Source organism: Alligator mississippiensis, chromosome 7, assembly GCF_030867095.1.
Source record: "Alligator mississippiensis isolate rAllMis1 chromosome 7, rAllMis1, whole genome shotgun sequence".
Lineage (NCBI taxonomy): Eukaryota > Metazoa > Chordata > Crocodylia > Alligatoridae > Alligator > Alligator mississippiensis.
Window position 1 is genome coordinate 79244834 of NC_081830.1, and position 27330 is coordinate 79272163.

At 40.9% G+C, this 27330-nt stretch overlaps 1 protein-coding gene across 9 annotated transcripts in view; it reads right to left on the reverse strand.

The window, feature by feature from the left end:
• Positions 1–27330, reverse strand: part of TBL1XR1 (TBL1X/Y related 1) — a 181158-nt gene that overhangs the window by 101206 nt on the left and 52622 nt on the right. For all 9 annotated transcript variants that reach the window (XM_059731165.1, XM_059731164.1, XM_059731166.1 and 6 more), the window contains one exon: positions 11287–11351. The gene's annotated coding sequence lies outside the window, so the exon portion shown is untranslated. The remainder of the gene's footprint in view (positions 1–11286; positions 11352–27330) is intronic.

Genomic DNA, 27330 nt, shown 5'->3' on the forward strand with positions numbered 1-27330 from the left:
TTAAGAGCCACCACAATGTTTTAAAAAAGAAAAAAAAAAAGCCACACTGGCAAAAACACCCCAAGTAACATACTTTTTTAAAAGTATGTTTAACATCATGACCTAAAAAGTATACCCACCACAATCCTTTACTCTCTTTTTTGATTTGGCTAAAGTATCAGCTAGTTTGTATCTTACAGAACAAAGAGTTTTGCTTAAATATGTGCTATAAAATGCAACTCTTTATCATTTTTCATGACTGCCAATACTATGATAATATTGTGCTATAAAATCACAGCTGAGGCCTCATCTAGACTAGAAAGCTCTGCCAAGAGAAATTTTGTTGGCATACAGCAGCTGTTGCTGTACTTGCCCCTGGCTTTGGGTGTCCTGGCTGTCAAACAGCGGCTGGCTGTTGGGGAAGGATGTCTGTATAGGAATCCCCATTCCTTTACTCCAAGTTGGAAAGGCTCAGCAAGGACCGCCAGTGATTTCTCATTCCTAGGGTTCCATAGGCTTTCCTAAGAAATGTCCACAGTTGAGACGGGGGTCCTGGTGGGATCTCCCTAAGATAATGTGCAGCTCTACAAAGGAGAGACACATCATAAAATAGTTTTTTGTGCTGGATCCCCTGTGGGATGCCAGCATGCTTTGGCTATGAATGGACTGCTGCTCCTTCCATACCCCATGGCCTGCATCCTATTCTTAGAGCCTCTGGTCTTTCCAAACCAAAAGCTGAAGAGATCCAAATCCCCGCTCCTGCTCTAGGCAGGAACATAGGCCTTGGCTGCAAGACATCTCGCATAGCTGTGGTAGCAAAGAATAAAAGTTATCAAAATGGCAGTGGGAAGCTTCTGGTTAGCTTGAAGTTTGCCCAGTAGACTTCAAGCCAATGTCCACAGTGATTGGCTTAAGGAAGTGTAGAAATGCTGCTGGAGAATTTTAATGCCAGCAGAGTTGCAAGAACATCCACACAAACCTTCTGCCAACTGCTACACCAAAGCACAGGTCTCCCACTCACTTACAGAAGCAGTTTACCGTGTCCCCCTGAAATGAGGGCATTGTGGTAGGGAACTTGGTATGTAGATGCACATAAAATTCTGGCCCCCAAACCGTGTTTTTCTCAGAGAACTTTGTAGCATAGACAAGGTTTGAAGCAACTTATTAGAAGAGGTATCCAGCTTCTCCTCTGTTCCTAATTATAACCATCTGAAGCATGTGTTACAGATTTCTAACGCAGCACTTCACTGCACCTTGCATAAATTATATGCTGATTTTTTTAATGCTGTTTTTTTTTTAATTTTTTAAATGCTGTAGTCTAAGATCCTAGTTAGAGCCAAGAAATATGTTCTCTCTCTCTGAAGGAACTTGGTATCAATTACTAGTTAAATGTTGTATTCTGTGCCAGATTATTTTTTACTGTATTTTGCCCTCTCTCAACTTGCATCTCGCACATCTGAACAAACGTGAAAATTCTTCAGCGAGCTACTGCATTCTGGCCCTTGTAAAATATATTGACCATTCTAAAGGTTTTATTTTGTCATTCAGTTTGGTTTATTCCAAACCATTGGGAATAAATGCTTTTCTAGTTGTATTCCATAAACTGTACAACCAACTATACTACTTGAACAGTGGATTTCAGCTGTGTTTTTAGGTTCTACTCCCACAAATACTTTCAAGCACGATTAACTTTTAAGCATGTGAGTAGTCCTAATTTACTTCAAAGAACCTATTCACATATTTGAAGTTATGCACATTCATAAGAACTTGAAGGATAAGGACCTCAGTCTTTTAAAGTTATTTATATATTAAAGCTCCAGGTCAAATCTCTAGTATTAGGGTTTGTTAAATACCCGTAAATTCAGCTTTAATAACAGGCTAGGTTCTCTGTTATCTCCCAAGACCATCGGAGATGTCATTAATAGTAAAAACTGTGTAATCATGGCAGTTTAATCATTATTTTCCCTAATTGAGGATGGGTAACAAACAAAACAAATAACACAGTAGGAAATAGATATTTTTGGCCGTCTTAGCTGATAGACAGCTCTATCAACAGGTCATTTTACCAACAACAGGCACCGCTACCTTAGATCTAGTTTTGGCAAGTAGTAAGGACCATCTAAAAGAATGATTCGTGACAAATTATCTGCAATCAAGTTGTCCATTCAGTTTATAGTAAATTCATGAAGGACAAGATAGGTCTATAACAAAGATTCTTGGACTTTACAAGGACTAACTTTGAGAAACAAAGGATTAACTTTGAGAAACAAAGGATTAACTGGATTTGATAGTTAGGAGGCCTGGATACGGAAACATAATGGAAGTACTCTAAGGCAAAAGTATAAATGCTATAAGGTGCTTGCATCCAAAAGGCAGTGGGGGAGGAAATGGGAGAAGACAAAATAGCTGCAAAGGACTTCAGACTTGCATAGACTTCTGACTTACAAGCACCTCAAAACTGGCCATTACAAGCATAGTATCTACAAGTAATGGAAAATAGGACTAAACAGTAAGGAGGAGCATCTTTCCATGGTCAAAAAACAAAGAAAGAAGCTGAGCTCAAACTAACATCATTAAAATAAGAAGCAAAAGCTTCTTTAGTCATTAAGGGTGTTTATACACATGCTCCAGGAGGTGTGGGGAGGGAGGGGGCACTTTAATTAAAGTGGCTCCCAAGAGCCTCTCTAATTAAAGCACCCAGTGTCATGTGCATCAGCGTCCCCATGCTGAAAAATGGCAGTGGGGGTGCTTTAATAAAGCATGTTGAACAAGCTTTATTAAAAGCGCCCCTGCTGCCATTTTTCAGGTGGGGGACACTGATACATGCGATGCTGGAGTCTGCTGGAGCGTGGTAATTACCACGCTCCAGCAGACTCAATGCTCCGACACACTGTAATTATAGCACATCAGAGTAGCCTCCCTGCATGTGTATAGGTGCCCATAAATGAAAAGAGAACCAACAGGGAAGACATGAAGCCACTGTCTAGTGAAGATGAAGTGGCGATCTAGGACAATTTAGGCATGGCCCAAGAACCAAATACATACTCTGACCTCAGTCTTTAATAAGGATGAAAATGTAATTGAGATAGTGCAAGACATAATTGAGGACATCTGTGGGATGCCATATAGCAATGAGGACGTGATTACGGAAATTGCCATACCTGAAACAGAAGCAAAATGTACAGTGCTTACTGTCACAAAACTGAGGGCTCAGATTATCTGCACTCTAGAATACTGAAGGAACTGGCACATGAAATAGCAGCTCCATTAACACACCTCTTCTCTGTATCTAGACTCAAGGATAGCACCTTAAAATTGGAAAATAATAAACAAGGCCTTTACTGTTGGAAAAAAAAGGAGTAATAATAACCCAGGCAATTACAGCCCTGTTAAGCTTGACTTCAATAGCATGTAAGATCTTAGAACAGACACTGAAGAAAAAAAATAGGCAATGTTAGGGAAGCAAATGGAAAATGGGAAAAAAAGCACAACATGGCTTTATTTGAGGAAGGGTGTGACAAGTTAAGTCAGTATTTTTCTGTAAGATAACAGACTTCTTGGATAAGGACAATGCAGTACACTTAATTATATTTAGGGGAAGCTTTTAATACTGCATCTCAGTGGAAATTACTAGTCAAATAGAGAGGACAGAAATCAGTGCTACTGTCAGCTGAATAAGGAGTCAGCTTGACAGAAAGGTGAATTATCTGACTAGAGAACACTAACCAGTGATGTTCTTCAAGGATTGGTGTTGATACCTATCCTGTTCAACATGTCAGATGTGCCCTTATGAAATGTGTGGCTCAAACGAACCCAGGGAGCACTGCCAATATAGAAAAGGACAGATTACTCTGGTCACCAACATGCAAGAAATCAATTTAAACTGAAAAAACTTCAAAAAAGAGCTTCTAAGATGATTATGGGAATGGAGACCTATTCTTATGGAAGATTAAATGGAGCTTGGCATGCTTACCTTAACAAAACCGAAACTGAGGGGCACTTCACCCTTTACAACTAAAGTCACTGGATGAACGCTAGCAAGAGGGAAAAGCTTACAGTGGTATACAATCAGTAGCCACAAACTGGTTATGGCTAGATTCATTTCCAAATTTAAAAGACTATTTCTAACCATTAGAGGAGTGAATCTTTCCTCTCGTAAGTGCTGCTGGCTTCTGACATAGGTATTTTTTGTCTTCTGAAGCACTGGCATACTGACGATGGCTAAGGCTGGGGCATTTTGCCTGGGGTGTGCTGTTGCTCCTACCAGTTCTTAGGAAACATAGGTTCCTGGCTAGAGGGTTGCGCTTTTCACTATGGGTCATAACAATTGCCAAGTTTAGGGTCAGAAAGGAATTTCTCAATCAGACAAGGAAGGACGGTAGAAGCTTTTGCTTTCCTCTGTAGTGAGTGACACCATCCTTTTCCTAGGAGCTTCTGAGCATATATTAACAAACTACTTCCTATTATTGCAGCAGCAGGACATAAGCAGAACCTTCATCTCTCCTGCTTTTACCTGTGCCATGTTGTAGGATGCTCTGTTTCACACACTGTACCTTGTAATTGTGTGTGAGGATTTGAAGTGGTGACTGTGCAGATTCCTTGGGTAGTTACTTGCCAGCAAACAAAGGGGATTGGACTTAATGACCCAGGAGGCCCCTTCCACTTGTAGGTTAATCATCTAGTGTGCAGACTAAGCTGCCAGAGGATCTGAAGGACAATTAAAGAGACAGCTAAGAAACCCTTTGGTGTAACGGACCTCAAAGAATATTGCACTTATATGCTTTTAAAAACATCTTGGGAGGAAATTAACTGAAACTGGGGTACGTAGGTGCACATTAGATGAGGAATTGGCATTAAAACCTGCTGGATACGCCACAGACAAAGGTCCCTCTGGGAATTACCGTATTACTCAATTCTAAGACCACCCCCCACCCCTGTATTTAACATGGGGAAAGAGCCCCTCATCTTAGAATGGCATACAAGGGGAGGTGGTGCAGGGGCAGGCAGCTGCTGCACTTCAGGCACCAGCCCCTATCTGGGGTTGGGCCCATCTCCCCTCACCATGAAGCCTCTGATCCCTGACCTGCTCATCCTTACCTCTGATCCACCTCCACCATGCTGCAGCCTAGGGCACTGAGCCTGACACCAACCCAGCCCAGCCCAGGGGCGTGCAGCTATGGGGGCTGGGCTGGTACTATGCTCAGTGCCTCAGGCTAGAATGGGGACACAGCCTGCCAGCGGGGAGCAGGAACAAGAGGGTAAGGGGGAGCAGAGGCTGCGGGGGAGGGCAGGAGGGGGAGGGGAGGATCCAAGGCTATGGGAAGAGAAGCAGGCAGGGTCAGAGGCAGCAGCGGGGTAGGCACAAGCAAGGGCTAAGCTGCTTGATCTTCCCACACCACATGTTGCCCCCACTGCCTGCCCCCTTGCAGTGGCTGGGGGGTGAATTAAAGACAGCTATCCAATAATTATAACCAATTTATAAATTTTCCATGTATAGAATCTAATCACTGGGGAGGTTGTCTTATATTTCAGGGTCATTTTAAATACAGTAATGCACTACAAATTCCTTCCTAGGCAACCTCTCTGCTTTTTAGATGACTTTGGATGATGACAGATTCCCTTGCACAAGTAATGAAGCTTGCAATGACACTGCTAAGAGACAACTGTCAAGGCCTACACTACTGGAAGAAAGCAAAGACTTATGATTAACTCTATCCCAATGAATGCAAGAACAAATTCAAGTCTACACTGAAGCATCACTCACAGAATTCGGAGATTTTGGTCTTTATTAAGTGCTATGAGTGACAGTTAAAAAAGAGATCAGTCACTGATACATTTAAAATATATCAGCCACTTTGATCATTCAGCTCCCATAAGAAACACCTTGCTTGTTGGAGAAAGGGACACGAGACTCTCCCTGAAAAGGAGCATCCCATAAACATTATCTCTTTCATTTTAAAACCACACATACTGTAAGAGAGGGAAATCCTCAAGCCTCTAACACTGGAGTTTCATCCATACTCGGATCCCAGTTTACAGCTAACTGACCCAATTACTAACACACACAGTTTTACAAAATAAAACTGTTTTATTCCTGAACCTAATCGAAATATGGTGCAGTGGCTAAACATGGTAGCAACTGATAATCTTGTTCCACTTCAGTGTAAATCTAGTCTAGACTGTAGAAGGCCTCCAGGGTACTGTCCAAAAGATTTCCCCTCTGCTCATGGTAAATACTAGCACTGCATTCAGTGATTATTTCACCACCTCACATCTTTGAGGGGTGAACAGGCCAAGGAAAAGCCCTACAAAATGTGTGCATTACACAGGAATCAAGGGAAGATTCTGTTACAACCTCTGGATAAACTACTCCTCTTAGGCAGTCTTTTTTAGTCCTGGGAATGCACCATTTGAACTAAGAAGCCTATGTCTCTTGTTCTCTTCGGGGTGTGAATTCATAATCTTCAGGCACTCTCAAATTGGGGCTCTGAGTTATACCCCCCACGAAGCATGAGACAACCAGACTTATTTTTTAGAGAAGATTTACGTTTTCATCACGCAACTTCAACATAGGCAATCTTTGACTTCAAAGGTTTCACGCTTGCAACGTTTATAAATTGACACCCCATTTCAACTTTATGATGTCAGTTTTGACTTAACAACACTTGACCTGACGCGACGCCATGCCAGCAAACAAGTTCACTGCCTTGCTCATCTCCCTGGAGAACATCTGTTCAAACTTCCTTGGACACTTTTTTTAAGAAAGCAGACAAGACTCAAAAAAACCTGCAGCCAAGACTCCCGAGAAGACTCCAGCCAAGAGCCTTTCAAAAAATCCAACCAAGAGCCCTTCAAACAGTGCAGCCAAGTCACCTCAAAGAAGTCCTTCCAAATCAATACGATTGCTATTTACAATATAAATATATGAATGTAGCTATATTACTCATTTATAATTGATCGAGTACAAAATTCTGGGGGGTTTTTTGGTGAAAATAGGGTATCGGGCCTTGGTTCAGGAACCAATCCCCCATTTATAACATTGTTTCTTATGAGAAAATTGGTTCCAAGTTGCAACGTTTCAACTTAAGACATGGTTTTCAGGAACCAATTGTGCTGTAAGTCTGAGGACTGCCTGTATCTTAATGGCTTTTTATATGGGCAGATTAAATAGTTTCACAAATGCTTAACCTAACTTTTTCATCTTTGTCAAACAATGAAAAGGTTCTAACCCTTACCTTCAAACATAATACTCCATACATAAAGTTAGGCACTACTCAGCAGTCTTCTCTAGACTATGCATGAGTAAATCCTTTAGCTTTTCTCAAATATTTACAGCTCTTCAAGTTCCCAGTTTGTCTACCGCCAATTTAAAATGCAGTGTCCAAAGGTGAAAAATACCCTACTGAAGCCTAAATCTGTGCCTAATGAAGCAGAATACAGTTCTTAATTTCTTTACACAGGCTGTTTAATGAAACCCCAAATGGCATTTGCCCTTTCTGCAGCATTATCATGCTGTTCACTCATTCAGTTCATCACCTACTATGAACTACAACTTCTTTTGAATTGTTGCATTTGTTCATTCTATATTTTTCAGTTGGATTATTCCTGCCTTTTTGATTTAATGGCTTATTTTATTGATTTGAGACTATTCTTCTGTTAGCATGATCATGCTGCATTTCAGTTATCCCATCCCAAGCATTTGTGTTACCTTCACACAGATTTCAGGTTACTAGAGATACTGTTAAGAAATATTTCCAAATTTACTAGTGGTATTGACAACACAAACTGCTTCAGGATCACATTTAACACTTCCCAGCTTGAAAGTGAAAAACTCTTAATTCATACTGGCATTTGGAATTAACTGTGTAAACCAACACACAAACGTTGCAACATGTTAGTTCCCTATAATCCATATTTTTATTTTCCTGAGAAGAATATAATTTGGAACAACAACACTGCATGTTGAAACTAAAATTAATTATATGCTTTGATCACATTTCTATTCTAAAGCAAGTTACCTATTCTAACAAACAAGTTAGCTTACTATTCTACTTTATTGACAAATGCACGTTATCTAGTGGGTAAGAGTAAGGCAATAGGAATCCCAGATCTTCTCCCTGACATATTCACTTACTCTCTCTGATCTACCTACCTATTTCTTTCAAAGTGGAAATGTAATATGAGCTCCTAGGAAAATTAGTTCTGTATGCTAAAATTAGTACAGTACACAAATCTCCCTTAACCTAGAAAGAATGCCTTCTTGTTAAATGGAGTCACCTCCTCCGAGTCTTCTCTCTGAGACTCTTAGGAACAGTAGAGTCAAAAACTGCAGAGAGGAGACACTGCCTCTCGGGACTATAAGCCTACTGGCACCATGTTTTGGTCAGCTGTGGTAAAACTCAATACAACTGCTATCCATTCAATTTTAACTGACAGAAAAAAGGAAATGTTTTACCTTGTGTAGCTAGCTATGTTCTATACATATATTACATCCTGTGCAAAAAAAAAAGAGCAAACCTGAAACAAATTTAAATGAAAAAAGTATAAAATATGCAAGATCTGTGTATTTTACACTCCCGGCTTGGGGAAAGGTTTAGGCCAGCATTTCTCAACCCATGGGTCAAAACCCAAAAGTGGGTGGTAAGAATATAGGAAAGGGTTGCAAATAAACATTAAAAATGGATTCTCCTTTAAAAGAGAAAAACATGGGAAACCATGGCTTTTCCTTTGGAAGGGGTTGCTCAAGACCTTCCCTCCCCCCCCCCCAAACACACACACACTGGGGGTTGGGGCCTGGGAATGGGGGGCAGCAGTTCAGAAGCGAGGGACACCGGGTCAGGACTGGCCATTGATGTTTAAAAATGCGTCCTGATACAAAAGATTGAGACCTGCTGGTCTAGGCAAAGTTCTGCTGGCAAAGTACAAAGGGTAGGGACGTGAAAAGGGCATGCCCCCTAATATAACACAGCCTTGCCTAAAAATTCCTGATGTGGACACAGCTATGCCAACCAATGAGGGCTTTCATTGGCTTAGCCTGTACTGGTTGGGGAGGTGGCAAAGGACTGCCAGCAGAAAGCACCTCTGTTGATATATACAACATTTCCACCATGAAGCTCTGTCAACATAGCTATAGCAGCACAGGCCCCACAACGTAGCCAACCTACAAGGAGAAGGCAACGATACTGACACTACCACCAACTTAGATGGAATAATTTGCAGAAATTAAATTACTTTTTCACTTTTCTGGATCAGGACCCTGGTACTCAAAAGCTTGCAAGACTGTACCCTAACTCCATCATCCATGAGAGGACTGTTCCAGGTCACCTATTGTCACCATGTTAATACAACATGAAAACATTTTGGTGTGGACTTTACTGCTGCCATTCCGCAGGTTGAACAAGAATTTGTTCAACCCATCTTTGGAATACAATAAAACACTGAAAATATTTTGGTGTGGACATTACTGTTGCTCTTCTTCAAAATGAAGAATTCGTCTGCCCCTTTCTTACAACTACACCCACACTGTAACCAAGTTAATTAAGGGATGAATAGCTGCTATGGAAGAATTGGGATAGAAGCATGCGTCTCACTTCTGCAGTGAGAGCAGCACTTCAGAAATTACTGAAGTCTCTCTCACAATGCTTCAAGTAAGAAGTGAAATGTCCTTCACAACTACTCCACCAAGTAACATACCTTGAGACTCTACAATTCAGAATTCCTGAGAATTTGTGAAGGGAAAATTAAGACCAAATGTAGCAAGATTTTATGAAGTACTAAAGCTAATAATACAAAATGAGTTGCATTTTTAAGAAAAGTAGTAATGCAAAACTGTATTTCAAACCTTGGCTAACAATAAGTTCAGCTCATCTGAAATAAGAAGAAATCAGTGTTGCTTTCTACTGAAAAAAGGTTAACTTCAGCACTGATATTCAAAGAAACTAGTACACTCTGGGAGTATAACTAGCCCCATAGTTTTAGTGATTGAAAGTGCCAGTCTACCCAGAAAAGTGACTCCACAAAAATGGAGTCAACTCAACAGATCCACTCCCTGCAGGTGAAATTCATCCCTGTGCCAATACAATCCCTATCCACTCCATTTGCCGTATTTGATGGTAAAGGTGAGATTTAAGTGGTGCATATGGTGTGTGGAGGTCTTTTCCAAGGGTGATTTTACCCCCTGTGATTTCAGTCATCGTTATTTTCCTTAATGACAAACTAAAGTTCTATTCCATTTCACTTTTGGTTGCCCTCAAAAAGCAAACAGTGTTTCCGTCTTCTGTGCTGTGTTTACTAAATTTCAATTTCAAGACAAATCAGCTACCTGTATGCAAACTCACTGCCTTTCAGGTGTCATTTAACTGAGGCTTAACTGATGCCATAAGTGATATACAGATGCTTTAACCCTCATGGTTATGCACAAGTGAGGAACCCTGCTCAACTCTCACGTAGAGTTTTCAGGGCTTTCAGTTAGAAATGCCATCCCTATAACTTGAGAATTGAATATATTTGATCTAGAAATCTTTGACAGATAAACATGAAACCCCACAAAGCCATTTTTACAGAGCCATTTATCAAGGTTAGTGCTACAGGTTAAGATCTTAAAACTGCCAGACTATGACAATACAAGACATCAAAACTGCAGCAAAAAGCAAAAGAATCTGAAGCTTATCAGAGATGGGAGATTATTTGTGATCCCTCCCTTCCAGACCTCACCACCGCTTTCCATCTGCTCAACTTCCAGAAAGAAAAAGCCACTTAAAATTGTCTGAAAATTTAAGCTCGCAACAATCTGTAACATTTATTACCATTCAGGCAAGGGGTAAGGGAAGATGGCATCTGTCAAACCCATTCCTCTGTGAGCAAAATGTTTAAACTAGTCTAATGCTGCTGAATGTGCTGAAAGAAGAACCAGCTGCCATGGCATAGCTTTTTAATAAGAGAACCTGTTTGTACAAAGTATAGAAAGCACCCTGTTGGGGGTAGTACAGCATCTAGCCATTCCACTATTTTCCCATGCTCTTGGCCAGAGGAGACAATAACAGTTACCAACAGGGTGAGGGCACTAATAAAATGTTATCAAATTTAACTATTTGCTGAAATCTAAGCATACTGCTGTATTTTCCCATTATAATTATAGCTTGGAATGTTTTAATGTTCTGTCAAATGGTATAAAGCTTTGGGGGTTTTTTGCTGCAAAAAAAAAAATCTACTTGCATGCTAAAAATAAACTATTCTAAAAACATTATTTGCAACATATGCATCTCTGGAGGAAAGCATCATACTACTCTTAGTTAAAACTGTACTTACCATTGGCAGTGCATTGATGTGAGGAAGTTCACCTGTCAGGTACCTCCAATCACAGAAAGATGATGCTGAAAAAGAAATGGAGAAGGACAAAGCAAATTAAAAACAATATCTGTTTTGGGGCCAAAAGGGTCAGGACTACCACACGTAGGTTTATTTATATACAGCCTAAATCAATAATGATTATGAACTGAAGTAACTGTTACATCGGATCCAGTTCACAGGCCTGTGAGATCTAGCCTACATGGCTGTCATCTAGCTCGTGGGGCTCCCCTTGGGTCCAAAAGTCTAGTAGCAGCGGCTCTGGGAGCCACAGCAATTAACACTGTCACCACTCCCTTGCCTACAGATTGCAGCCTACAGCGCTATTAATCAAACACTTCATAGGCATTAAAACCCCTAGAAATTCTTCAATTAGTTTGACTGCAGACCATCCATGTGACTTGTTTAAATCTGAATGGAAATGGTAAATTACTTATCCATGAGTTAATAGAAATATACATTTCAGTGGGCAGAAAGCATGCTGCCCAATTAATTTGCCAAGTCTCACAATTCTTTACAAAACTGAAAACAACATTAGCTGCAGGGCTATATTAAAAAAAAAAAATCATAAAGATCCTAAAGCAATCCCATTCCAAAAGAGACTGCAGGTATTTTTTCTAGTTTACCAGTATTACAAGCGTCTCTAAAAACAAAGCTACAAATACTCCATTTCTTATCCTCAAATTAAATAAAAATATCATATTCATTAATAATGAGGCACAAGACAGACAAATACTGTCAAATAGCACTTGCAAGCATTTATTAGATGGCCAGACAGCTGCTGGCTTCTTCCATGCTAATACCCCTGTTCATTCACTAATGAATTTTTCTTTGTACAAATGGCTGGGGAGTGGCTGCTCTCCATATGAATACCTGTCTTTGCAAGTGAACAAGACTATTTGCTACAAACCACTTTCTTTAAAAAGAAAAAAAAAGAAAAGAAAAAAAAAATCAGTCAACCACTTGACGAGCAGAAACAATACCATGCAACCAACCATATAATGGACAACAAAAAGCGAAGTCGTTGTATACAACTCATGGGAAGAAATTAGTTCACAAACACTTTGATGTGCTACCAGTAACTGTAGAAGTTTATTCATTAGTCAAAATGTTTCAAGGGTTAAACCAATCAGATGAATGGTTTATTCTGAAAAGTTATGCCCACTCTACTCAAAACCAAGCATTCTCTACAGTAACAATTAACAAGTTTATTCTCCCTCTATTCTCGGCACATTCCGTTACAGGATTGACATTCCCAGAAACGTAACCTTCATAATGCAAGCGTGGAGTTGCTGCAGAGGATGAAAATGAATGCAAACATGCTGAGAATTAAGAGAATTTGCAAATGTGCTGTTTTCCCCTTGCTTAGTTGTATTATTCTTGTGGAAATTATGCAAGTCAACGAAGGAAAACTCTACTTGTCAAACGACGCAATTTTGCAGATGAAAATAGTGTGCAGATTTGTTTTTACACAGCTAAAGCCTCAGATCAGCACAGACGAAAGATCATATCATCCAGTAGACACAGTGAATAGACACATTACTTGCCTATAATTAGAGTTCTCTTAAAAAAAAGCAAAAGATGCTCTGAGATATACATCCTTACTTCCTTAGGAAATAAATTAAGTCACTGCAAGATCATGTGTCCAACAACATCAACTATACAGCTACTCCTCATTTAACGTCGTAGTTACGTTCTTGAAAAACGTGACGTTAAGCGAAACACCGTTAAGCAAATGCAATTACGTCACAGTAGTTACCTACTAGCAGGTGGTAGCCAAACAACGTTAAAAGTGAACTTTGCGAGACTTTAAACGAGTATGTTCTGTAAAAGATCAGCAACATAATAACGAAAAAACATTAACCGGGACAATGTTAAGGTGAGGAGTACCTATACTCAGTATTTACCTGAATCCAAGATGACTGGGAATAAGATAATGTCTGTCTGTCCGTCCATCTGTCCATCCCCCCATTAGATTCTATGCATGGAGAATTCATAAAATGTTATAATTTTCCATGTACAGAATCTAATTATTGGAGGGTCATCTTCAATACGCTCCTCCCCACCCCACCCCCCTTTCCCACTACAGCAAGGGAAGCAGAGGCAAAAGGACAGGTCATAGGGGAAGCACTAGGATGGGCCCCTCCTACTCTCCCACTAGTTGCCCCTGCCATGCCTGCACCCTCCCCCCTCCGTCTCCCGCCCGTCCTTCTACTTGGCTCCCCTGCTGCCCTCCCCACCCTACCCATGTACCACCCTCCCTGCCCCCTCACTGCCCACTGCTTATCCCCTGGCTCTGACATGGCTCTGGCCCCACTCCAGCCAAGGACACAAAGCATGTGCTTGCTCTAGTCCCCAGCCCAGCCCAGTAGCAGTGGCAGTGGCGACAGTGGCACCTCTGGCCTGGGCGCTGAAGCCGCCGCCACAACAGCACCCCCTCCCCCCCTGTACCTTAGTCTAAGATTAGGGGCTTGCTCCCCACCACCCCATTTAGTGGAAGGGAAAACCTCGTCTTAGTTTTGAGTAAATATGGTGCCTCTCACAACCTAAACGATGGCCGCAAATACAAATGTGCATTATCTGTGAAGAAAATATGATGTAAATATTTACAGAAGTGCACAGATAAAAACAGGCACTGAGTGAGAGAAGCTTTTCTTTAGCTTCAGTTACCCCAGCTCGTGCCTCTCCAACTCTTTCCCTTGTCAGAGCTAAGTTCAGAGTTCAGTGCTTAAAAGTCAAAGCCACTGAGGTGCAAGGATGTCTTAGGGTTACTTCTTTCGAAAGACTGTGTAGTTGGGATCGAGTTGGACAAGCTTTTGAATGCAAAACATTCTTTGTCAGGACACACTATCCAAAGTACACATTTGGTACATTAAAAGACATCACCTTAAGAAAACCTTGACACTCGCATTATTTCTGGACTATCACAGCTACAACATCGCTCTTACAGTACCAAAGCCATACAGAGGAAAATCTCATTTTGCTCTTCTGGGAAGGGCCTTATGCCATAAATTTCCTCTCTTCTGTTTGAAATCTAAACGTAACCTTCAAAAACAGAAGCTGGAAGCCCAAGACCGAAGGGCACACAGAACAGGGAAAAAAAGAAGTAGAAAAGAGAATAGGTAAGCTGAACACGTGTGAGCTCACAGGGGAATACAAGAACTCCCCAGCATTTGCTTTCCAGTATTCAGACAGGAAAAGATAATCTTCCAGTAAGTTTGCTTACCAGGAAGAGGAAGAATAGTAAGTGTGCAGAGCTGTTAAGAAAGGACCTGCCATCCAAACCAGAGGTGACACTTCTTTATAGGAAGTACTTGTTCCCCTATTGAACAACAGATCCCCAAGATAAAATCACCCCTCAAAACACAGTACCAAGTATCCATTTAATTGCTAGACAGTCTAAACAAATCTACCATCCTAAGCAAATATCTTCTAGCTCCACATGGCCTGGCAGTTTTTCTGCTCTTTTCCTGGGTTAGCACCCCAGCAAACAACATAGCTAATGCACGGACCAGATAAGAACGTGTTAATTAAAATCTAGAATTTTTCAGAACTGGTTTTGCTACATGGACCATTTTTTGCAGCCTGGAGAGCTATGGCCCAATACCCAATAATGTTAAAAATATGAATCTTCCTTTTCTATAACCCTCTTTTAACAGTAACTGAATAGGGTCATATCCCATGGTACAGCTGGGGGGCATGACCTTACTTCAACTTCCAGAAGTTTTCAGAAAATGAGTATTGAATAACTGAGTCTGAAACCCAAGGGATAGGAGCAATTTAACTATTTTTTTTATACAAATTGATCAAACAAAGCAAAAGTGCTTTAACTTAAGGCCCCCTAAAAAGAGCCATTGGAAATCTATAGCTGTGTATATAAAATAGTATACACATTTGATTATAGTCTTTTCTCCACATTCCTTTCCTATGGTGCATGTCTTTGCTGACAGAAAACCTTCTGGCACAAGCACTCTGTTCCATTTTGTGTCTGTCCACTTCATGTATTGATCCTAATTAAGACTTCTTACATCACTGACCCTTAGGTTCTTCTTGATGGTCAGATAAGACCAGGAGTGTATTGTTTAAGCCAGTCTTATCTTCACAGGTATATTATATGATAAACAGTTAAGGGAATTTAAATTTTTGAATATGCATTTTTAACTTGAGGTTTGTTTGTTGTTGTTTTTTTTAAAAACCTACAGAAAAGACTAAAAAATAAATTGGCTTCTCTTTGAAACAAACCATAAAGTAAAAAGTTTACCTGTGAAAAAAAGAATGTAAACTGAACTAAAGTGGTTAAATAAAACTGCCACACTCCCACAATGAGACACCACACCATTTATCTGATTGACAATTATAGCACTTACTGAAACTGCTTAACTCCTAACTTGCATTAGTTAGCTCTAGGTCCCAAATTTGAATACAAGTTTTCTAGAGGTCTAGGTTGAATTTTAGAAGTACTCTATTATTTTTATTTTTTTTGCTGGTTTCGTTTTTAATCTATAAACAGACTTCTTCAGCATCAATTTTCTTGAAAGTCAGTATCTTCTTCCAATTTTTCTATTCTTTTCCATGCCATCCCCATTGGCATTTATTAATTTGATGCCTTTGCTAGGAGACCATACAACAGGTGGTTACCATAATTATATTAAAAGTCAGAATTTCTATCTGTATTGCTACTTGTTAAAGTGATTTATACCAGGTAACCAAGGCCAAGAGACAGTTAAATCACCCAAAGATATAAATGACAAATCTTTCCACAAAAAAGCACTGAAGCAGATGAAACAATGCAAGGCTTAAAGAACAGGACGTTCAAATTTAGCTCCTGTAGAGATTACAGGTGCGATTGCTCCAACTTTGCTCTTGTTACATTCCAATGGCAGCAAAATTTGGTGGGCTTTGAATATCCCAACCACAAATGCAACTGTTTTTTGACTCAGACTTTGTCACACCAAACATTGTTGACTTGCAGCTATACATTTTTATTTCCATAGTAAAATGATGTGATTATCATTCTTTGTTCACTCAACACCAGGCCTACTTATGTTAGAAATAAGACAACCTCTATCGTTTCATCATGGGAAAGAATACCTACGGCCATACACGCAGACTAGCTCATGAAGTGATGAGCTCTTGAGGTATTCTCTACTCCATGAGTGCTGGCAAGGAGGACCTGTAGCCAAAGTGATCGTACAAGCAGCAATAGAAAGCCATGCCAAAAAGTGTACTAAATTAGTTACAGAAAAACACTTGCATGAGAGTCTCAGGTGCTGTCCCTCTTAGCTGTCATGGTTACCAGTAACAGAGCATTAGTTGTGTTGTATGTGGATAAAACTATGGTTAAGCCAACAAATGGGTATAAACTCGGTTTAAAAAATGCACTACAAATAAAGTCGGATATTGTTCCTTTAATATTGTCCTGTTTAGAGGCTAAACCAGTTGAAGAGCAATGATTTCTCCAAAGCTGTGACAGTATTTAACCACCACACTTTATAAATGCATCCCCTCATACTCTCCTCCACCCCACTGTTCTGACAACAGACCTCTATGAAGCCAGACTAGTTCTACCAGTGAAACAACACTGCTTTTAGAGCCATTTGTCTTCTGCATCTGAAGTTGTACACTTAGGGGTTTTTTTTCCTAATCCTTTTACAAATACATTTACAGTTTCATTGGAAATGCTACTTCATGACATCTCTGCGGTGCTTGAGCTTTCACAACAAATTAACTCATGCAGTGCTCTTTGTGGCTTACAAAAGTCTCACAACATTGCTTCTTTGCTACAGATTCTCCCTGAAGGTCTTGTTTTTAATTTTGCTGCATAACCCGATATGGGATTCACAAATAAAATAAAAAAAACATACCTGAGTATTATATTTAAGTCCTTGACGTTTCCCCACCACGGAGCAGACTTCAGAATCATCCAGACCAGAAGTCTTAACAGATTCTAAACTGAAAAGTTATTACCAATTGAATGTTCCCCTTGGTTTGGTTGGTGGTCACACTCAACACTAGAGGCAATTCTGCTTGGAACATAAAATATGAAAATAAATTCCCCCTTGTTCCACGTGGCCATAAAAAAAAAACCTCTCTTTCAATTTATCTTTTTAGCTCTGTTCAGGGAAACTGAAATATCGGGAGATAGTTTAAAAAGTCACTTTTCCCCAGATAACTGGTTAAAACTTACTGTAGGATAAGTGTAACAATGCTGCCACTGCTTAGAATAAATTGGTAATAGTCTCATTCATCTGTTCTGTTTCTCCAGCTTTAACTTTGGGAAACATGACATACCTTGTATCATATTACATGATAACTCGCTGTTAGCGAACTCTTTCTGATCTGGTATAAAGAGAAAACTAATGTCTAAATACACATTATTTAGAAGTTACTACCTTTTCTGGCCTTCACAATCTTCAGACTAAAATCACAAACATTTATCTGCTCACATATTTAGCAAAACAAAACGCTAAAGACACCTAAAGGTTATAAAGGCCAATAATTAGGCAAGTAGAAAACGTTGGAAAATTAAGACGCTCTCATTCATACGAACCACTGTCAGTTCTACAATTTTGTAGCAAAGCTAAGAACAGAAAAGCAAAAAGAATTTGTCTTCCAAAAAAAAAAAAAAAAAAAAAAAAAAAATGTTTGAATACAGAGGTAAGAAAGTGCAGACAAATTATTCAGAGTAAAGTTATAAAAAGCAATAAGGAAAAAAAACACCAGAACAATGAAAGTCATCAGAATGAGGAAGCAAAAAAATAGCACACAGGCAGGTGCTGAAAAAAAAAAAGGAAGTCTTGCCCAGATCAAATAGAAACATATTGCACAAGGGCACTCTTCTGTCAATATCAGTTAATTAGCGACACTGGGAAATGGGAGAAAAAGATAAATGTAGTATATGTGGCAGGGGCCCCCTTACACCTTAAGTTCACCCACAATTAATTTAAATGAAATTCATGAACAAATAACCTGGCGAATGCAGAGGAACTGTAAAGAAATGGGAACCACAGACTGTAAATTCAAATCCAGCCTTGGTCAGCAGAGACTACCAACTGTTACCGCCGCAGACCTGAATAACACATGAAATGAGCTTGGACTCTTCACCAGTATTGTCTAACATTAAAAAGCAGATATGCATCTAATTTTTGATGTTCCTCTTCAAGTTAGGATGAATTAAAACTCTGGATCTTATTCTCTACCCAAAATACTGCATTGTTTCCTTTATATGGCTGCTCCTAAATGGGAATTTGATAATATCTACTTCTCAAGGGTTAATTTGCATTTGTAAAGCACTTTGAGATCTTCAGACAGAAGGAATTATACATGGGATCTGCTTGGTTGGGGAGTTTAATTCTTTTTGCCTTTCTGTTCTTGGCAAAAATCCTATTTCCATATACTTCAGAGCTGAGAGTAGTTCAGGTGTGTGAACCACTTATTTTCCTATTAATGCTGCCTAGTTCCCTCATGTTCTGCATGTTATATTTCATTTCATATTTCAACTTACCACTGAGAAGTTTTCAGCAGCCATATTTTCTACCCAAAAACTGACTACTGAGTTAAAATTAACTCTCATAGCCTTACTCAGAAACGATAACAGTATTGAGAAAGCCAGGCTGGCAGGCACAAAGGGTGTAGAGTGGACCATGATCACAAACAGGAAGAAAGCAACAGGTTAATTCTGCTTGCATAGAAATACCATCCTCTCCATGGTACTGGGGAGCCAATAAGCAACTCGCAATAAAGTAATCAACTAGTCAAATATAGATGTCAAATTCTGAACTGAGAAGCAAAGAAAATCTACTACTCTGAAAAACAAAAGTAATATAATAGGGAAACTCCAATTTCTGGAAATCCCCTTTCATAAGGTAGCAAAGCCCATAGTTCCTGCCAGAAGTCTTCCAGTTTGCTGGGCAGAATCGGCTGTAACAGTTCTTCCCTTCATCATGAAAAGACTCCTAACTTATATTAGCTTTCACAGCTCAACGGAGGCAAAGGGTGCTTTGTCAACACAATTATATGCTTATTTGCAATTAACAGGGCCATGGTTATGAGGCCTTCAAAATGGTCTTGAATTTGGGGGTCTCTGTGGGTATCTTTTTGTTACATGGCAAATGACCTGGATCAATGCCTCCCTTTTCTTCAGGGTGTGCCTGCTAGCAATAAAAATCAACCTGCACTTGAAGACTTGCAACAGACTTTGAAGAACCATTCTGGGTTGAACTCAACTAAAATCCACGCTAGAGAGGCACTGCAGTAACAGCTGAGAAAGTTACATCAGCTCTTAAACAGAAAAACAAAATGCACTAAAATCCATGTGTGTACTCCGTCTTGAAAACTGCTGTGCCTTTTTGAGAAAGGATGCAAGTGCCGAATAGGACTGGGGATCCAACTAAGACTGAGGAAGGAATTCCCCTAAAACACTACATTATCAAACATCAATGTGAATGCACGTTTCAAACTATGGTTCCGATTCTCTCCAAACTGACACCCATCATCTACTCGGGTCCGATCTCACTTGATGCCCAGCATCCATTGCCCTTTTGAACAATCAAGAGTTAAAAATTATTCGGGGTAAAATCTAGACTTTTGGGTGGCTCCAGCAACACCAAGTAGCCAGAAAAAAAACTCCTCTGTGCACGTGCATCAGGACTGCAGCTCTGCTGCAGTAGCTCAAGTGTTTACAGACAGCCTGACGTCAGAACAACCGGGTGGCTCAAGAAGTCATGCTGTGGCCACTGAACCTGAACACAGTATGCGAGGCAGGCTGAGTGTTGTTCAAGTCCCGTCTTCTATATCATGCCAAGATTTTCTGTTCTGCCCATTAGCGGGATTCTGCAAGGGCTCCTTTCCCAATTTCTGCAAAGCAGCCCGTTTAAGAGTAGATACCGCTCTGGAACCCGCATACATAGTCAAATTGTGCACACACCTGTTCTTTACCAGTATCTAAGATGGAATTAGCAAAGCAAGTCTGAGGTCACTGGATCCAAGGGTTCTTCTAACAACCCCACAATAAGAAATCACTTTTCAGATTAAAGGTTTCTTTAAAGCCTTCATTAGCGAGAACACCATTTGGAAAATTGCTAAATCATAGCAGGGGGATGGAGAGCTTGAGCTGGAACTGCAAATTATTTGGTCAAGGAATTCCTGAAATACAACCAATCAAAAGTGAGCTGCTCATAATGTTGCTAGTTCTTAGAATTATTTTTGGTGGGAGGGAGAAGGGGAGAAAGGACTGGAAGAAGTAAAACACTAGAAAAAAAAATCAAAGTCTCTGACATTCATAAAATGATACTATGGGTCAATCCCCAAGATCAGATGTTCAAAGCGGTACAAAGGATGACTTAAAAAATATTTAGGAAATGATAGCACTTCATGGCTTACGTTGTTCTGCTTACTGACAGTTTGCTATGGAGAGCCCTACGGCTTACTCAAACTCTTCAGTGACATCCACTGTGTAATATACTCTCACGGCGGCTTAGCCTTCTCCCTTGAACTAAAAGGTCAGGGCTTCAAATCCTTTCCTCTGGAGTTTTGCGTTCTGGGCACATTATTCCTGTCAACCTGCATTTTGCTTGGTTTCTCAGGCTAGAAATGCAAGCCTTTTCCCATGAGGGTGTTTTAGAAACTAATGGCAATTTCAAAATAAAACCGTGTTGTGTGCAATGATCGTTTACCAGATCGCATCACTTCCCTACATAGTCATCCTGCTCAGCAACACAGGTATTCCAGCAAGTCACAAGGTTCTTCACCCCATCCCCAAAGAAGCTTTTTTGGTTTCTGTGACAGCCATTCCTACACTGCGAGTTGTACCTACCCCTGCATTGCTGGCCAATCCTGCCATTGCAGACGTGCAGCCATTTTAACTTCTCTCTCCATTCACAGACTTTCTGTTGGGCTATATAGTTTTTCTGTATTGTGCCAAAAATCCTACCATAAAATTTCACTGGGTGGCACACCTTCGCCACACAAAAAACAAACGAGAAAATGCTGTTCTTGTTTGGTGGGCACCGACAGGTGCACGGCAATTGGCAGTTCTAGGATTTAGTAAAGGGGGGCACCACACTGCCCCTCAGGCCATGGTAAGGGATGGGGACAGGATACAAGGTGAAGATCCTGGAGTCAGCAGGGAACTCTGGGGGTCAGGGCAAGGAGCAGCGTGAAAAGGGGGACCTGGCCCTGCTAGCCTATACCCAGCTGACTGGGCAGCCCTAGAGTCCTGCCACCCAATGGGCAGAGGAATGGCAATCATGGCCACAGACAGCAGCAGTAAACAGGCCTCTCCTTCCTGTACCTGCTTTCCCACTGCCCACCCCCATCCCCTACATCAGGGAGGGCAATTATTTCAGGTGGAGGGCCGCTTACTGAGTTTTGGCAAGCCATCGAGGGAAGCATGACAGGCAGCCAGGAGCTAATAAATATTAATTTTCTAAATTTTTTAGGGGCCCTGTGGGCCGGACAGAATGGCCTGGCCGGTCACATTTTGCCCACCTCTGCCCTATATGTACCCTGCTGGCCAGAAGCAGGTGCTAGGAGGAACCTGCGCCACTGCCCACAGCTGAGCCCAGACACCCACGAGGCCATCTCCTGAAGCCCCCAGCTAGAGCAGCTCTGCGACTCCCACTCCCTGCTTCCTTCCCATGGCCTGCCGTGCCCGCGTCAACTGGATGTAGCGGAGGTGATGGGCAGGTTCCTCCTTCCAGTGCCTACATCCAGCCAGCAGGGATCACCGTGGAGGAGCAGCAAGAAGCAGATACAGGAAGAAGAAATCTGCCCACCACCACCAATATCCCCAAGTGAGCCTCCCACCATGCGACACCTCTTATTGAGGCTGGAGCAGGGCAGGAGTACCTCTGGGGCTCCTGCCTCCCACACCAGAGTCAGCAGGGGACAGCAGCAGATATCTGTGCCTGCTCCATGCAAGACCCCACCAGCTCAGGAAGTCAGGGCTGTGGGGAGAGGCTGTGTGGGGTTCCTGGAGACAGCAGCAGCAGCGGTGGAACGGGGGTGGAGGTACCACAACCCTCCTGGATCCAACCTTGCCACGCACGTTCAGCTTGAAATGATGGGTGCATTCGACAATGCCACCAGTGTTTCCTCACTGTGTCAGATACACAGCATGGACAACCAAGTTCCTGACACACCCTTGTATGTTATATACATGGAATGTGTGGTCTAAAGTGAACCACACTTGAAATAATTTTCTCACAGTCAAAGTCTCTGTGTTGTTATTCTGCTAGTAAAGGAAGTCTTCCCAAATTAGTCAAAAAACAGAACTACTACTGTGCCCAACAGCAGAGACAAAGCATTTATGCTTATCTGCTATGGAGACTGAATTGGGGAAAATATTAGCACTGATATCATTATGCTAAAGAAAAAAAGTCAGTATCTTAAGAAAAAGACACAGAAACCTGTTCCGAAGAATAAGCTGCCTTCGGCAGAGATAAGCCTTGCAAGATATTTACTTTAGAAGTACTGCCTAGGAAAAAAAAAAATAATTGATTAAATAAAGAGAACATGAAAGTCATTAGTCAACAGCAAGTTTGGGTAACATAATCATGCCATATGCTCATCACCTATTTCCTGAATAAGGCCACGTGCAATCCAAGAAAAATGGTGGCTGCCTTTTACTGATGACTCCATTGCTGTAGCTCAGCTTGTTCACCGTGGGGTAAGAACGTGCACAATGGTGCAGCTGAAGAGTAGTAAGCCCTGTCCTCCGCTTCACGGTAATTTGTTCATGTGCCCACATGCCCTTTAACACTCAATGAGCACTCTGTTCTCAAGACAGCCAAAAAATTATGACTGATTAACAAGGAGCATAGACACTGCCTTATGTCGAAGCAGTAACTTGTTTACCATGAGAAAAAGAAAAAACCCTTCCGTTTTGTCTACATGGGGAAATTTATAATTAGACCAATCTACCTATGCTACTACAACTCGCTTCCAAAATAAGAGCAATTTCTCTCACAACTCCAAAAGAGCTTATTAACTGTATTTAGAGTTTCTTGTTCTTCTCCTACAGTACGAATGAGTCTCTCTTACCTCAGACTGGTGCAAAAAACAAACACATATCTTGTATTCATTTAAAGTACCAGGTTAAAAGGTGCTCGAAAACTGAAGTTGAGCAGTGGAGTCAATCCTCTGTTTTCTAGTGAACCCAATATACCCCACTACTGCTGCAGATGTAGAGTTTCACCAGTAAAAAAGTTTAAATTTACCAATTTACCATTTTAATTTACCATTGAATTGGTGTATGAGCACATGCACATGCAAATACACACATGCACACAGCCCCTTGGCCTGAAAATAGCAAGTCCAATCATTTATCAGACTGAGTCATTAAAAAAAGATCCTGATCCCTCTGCATATATACTTACTTTGAGACTGTTTTGCCCATGAGAAATTCCAAAGGGTCTGAGAAAGATTAAACTCAGGGTGCAAGCAAAAGTAAATAAGTAAGCAAGCCAAAAGTTATGGCAGTGCGTGCGCTGCTACTAAAATTACGTTTGCATGATAATGCTGTTTACGGTAAGATACTACCTACGAATCTGAAATGGGGAACTGAGAGTTCAGTCTTTACGAGCATGCCATGCTATTTTAGCATGATATTCCCAAAAGAATATTGGGCCCATATAAAATCAGTCTCAGTCAGCAAACGTTCATGCCCACAAGGAACTAGCCGTTCCTTGAATACACGTTTCTTCAGTGAAAGGTATACGGGCCTAAATCCCATCACCACAGTAACCTCACCATCTCACCATTCCTGGTTTTGAGCAGGGTTCACTATCAACAGCATTATTACAGTCCCCCAAGTCTTGTTTTCTCTGTGATGCACATTTTTAAAGGATGCACTATCGCCATCAAGAGTGACCAGTATTTAATAGTGTTTAACTTGTTCTGACTACAGCAGCTGTCCCATTTCAGTCTCCTACACAAGATTGGGTCCACCAAGCATATTACTTACAATTTAGACAAAATGGATATAAAAATGTAATTAGTTACCACATTATACCTTCATCAACCCATGAATTTAGTATTTGTCTTACAATTCTTTTTTAAAAACCAAGAGCAAATTTTGCTGATTGCTTCTGATGCCTGAATGAACTAGGCCTGGGTTACTAAGTAGTAACTCCCACGTGTGACAATAAGAAAATAAAAATTTAGCAATATTTTATACATTTAGAAAGCAAGGCGGAAAAGGAACATGACAGACGTATTCAAGAGGGCATAACTAGAGCCCGTGGGAGGAAGTAACAGAAAAGAAAATGAATGATGAATTTAGAGAAAATCCTTCCAAAAATGAAATCACACATGTTCTGGAATAGCATCTCAAAGGCCCGTTGCTTGGGATGTTCTCCAGTCTTGGGCCTCACACTTCAAAAAGGTTGTGGACAGTTTGAAGAGAGTCCAGCACAGAGCAGCAAAAAGGATTAGGGGCCTCAGAGGCAAGACTTATGCGAAAAGGTTGGAAGAACGAAGGTTATTTAGCCTGGAGAAGAGAAAACTATGGGGGGGATCTGATAACAGTCCTTAAATACCAGAAGAGCAATTATTGAGAGTGTGGAGATGAGCTTTTCTCTGGGGCCATAAGGGACAAGAATGTAAGCTATGGCCACAAGCATCAGCAGGGGAAATTTAGGTTTAGGGTTAGGTGAAACTTTCTGACTACAGGGTGGTGAAACACTGACTGGAACAGGCTACCTAGAGAAATTACAGATTCTCTCCATCCCTGGAAGTTTAAGAGCAGGTTAGACAGACACTTGGCTCGGATGGTCTAGTTCAGGAATCAGCAACATTTTCAGACCGAGTGCCAAAATCACTCACAACCTCAATTAATAAGATGTTGGTGTGCCAGGGGCAGACGGCAGGGACCCATGAGGGGCTGATCCCTGTTGGGTCAGTGCAGTCCTGGCCCTTTCCCCACCGTCTGCCCAGAGACGCATGTGTACCCACCACCAGCAATGAACTGGGCTGCAGCCAGGGCCTGCCAGAGCCCAGGCAAGCTGTGGTAGGCAGCCAAGCAGCTGCATCAGGGTCCGTGGAGCCCCAGCCTGGCTCACTGCTGGTGGCGGGTGCATGCACACCTCTGGGCAGATGGCAGGGAAAGGGCCAGGGCTGCGCTGCTCAAACAAGGATCAGGCCCCTCGCGGCTTCCCAGCCATCCACCCCAAGGTGCACAAGCCAAGCAAAATACCTTTGCGTACCACACTCTGCACGCGTGCCGGGGGTTGCCTACCCCTGGTCTAGTTAGATATTGGAGCTGGACTTGTGAGGTCCCTTCCAGCACTACTGTCCTATAAACCTAGGTAAGAATAGAAGTCATATCAAATGCAGTAATCCTACTTTGAGTAGTAGCTACAGCAGGTTCCATATAACAGGCCTTTTTCTTTCCATGTCCCCTGGTTTCTATGATTCCTGAGCAATAGGCCTGCCCAGAGTCCAAATGATCTGAACTGTACATGCTAAAAATCTCAGTTTGAACATTCCTGGGAAAAGGCTCCTTAGTTTAGGATCTCCACCTGAGGAATCCCATCTCTAAGGATGTCTGTTAAGAGTTTATCTCCATGGCTACATCCGGGACTTGGTAAAAGCTTTTCTTCTGAGGCTTATTTGTAACCCTGTGTTCTAAAGGTACTGAGCAGGTAATTGGAGCAAGGATGACCAGAATCTCAAACTTGACTTTAATGCACTCATTTTCAATGTTTGGAAGACTTATTTAATTCCTCTGTTTCCTTTTTTCCCTCTTTTATGAAATGAAGATAATAATTCTAATCACTCAAAAGGTATTCAGAGTCTTAATGGACCCTTAAAAAGCATTTAAATACCTAATATGTTATTTTATTATCATCATCATTAAAATTATTTGCCCCCATACTTTTTTCACCCAGCCTTTGGCTTTATTAGGTCAACTGACAACCTAGCCATCTGGGATCAGCTTTATCGAATAATTGTTTTAATCATAAAGAAACAGGTGATGAGTAGTTAGAAAATTAAAAATTTGATAAGCTTCTTAGTAAAAATATCCTGCAAATTATTCATTTCTGTGTTTTCAGTTCTGAAGTACAGATTTCTTATTCATGGAGACCACATTAGTATCTGTACCACATTCTGCAACTTTCTGTTGTGGTAACAGTAAAATGTGTTACTTAGCCAAGCATGCAGCTGTCTATTGCTACAATGAGAAGTGTAAAATAAAAACAAAACTTGTCAAAAAAGAACAAAATTCCCACACATTAAAGCTATTTTTCAATGCATGTCACAGCCGCAAAATATTGTGGCATGGCTCTAATCTGGCTAATAGGGTTTTATTTATTTATTTATTTACTATTTTAGAGTTGCATTTATTTAGATTGTTTAAAAATAAGCACCTCATACATATCAAAATCAGTGATACGCATTAAAAATGGCATGATTAAGTGCTACACAATACATGGAGGTAGAAGCACAATAATAAACTTAAACAAACCTGTGGTTTACATAGGTCCAGGAAAGTTACTGGATTTTTTTGTTTGTTAGCAACTTAAAACACTGGAACCAGAAGCAATTCAAAAATTTGAATTCTTTCTTTAGGCAAAGTATAACACAGAGACACTTATACTGAGTCTCTACAAGTAGCTCTTTCCCAATATGATCTCAGCTCTAAACTGAAGTAAAAAAAGCAAAAGGGACACTTTGGATCCAGTTATCAAACAGATGACTTTGAAGTCTGCCTTTATCAACAGGCTCCCAACCACTGCCATTCTTGCTCTTTCCTGCTTCACATTTTCCATCCATTCACGAGAACACAAAGCATGCAAACACGCAGCCACACTTCAGAAGAGAGTCTTTACCAGCTCAGGCACATGGAAATACTGCTCAAGAACACTTTGTTGCGTAAGCTATGGAAATCACTTATCAGAGCATCTCTGGTGTCCTTCCAAAGCGACGCAAACCTCTGAAATCCAAAAGTATCTTTTGGACACACAATCCTGCCTCAATATCTTGCCTTTTTTTAATTGGTCACAA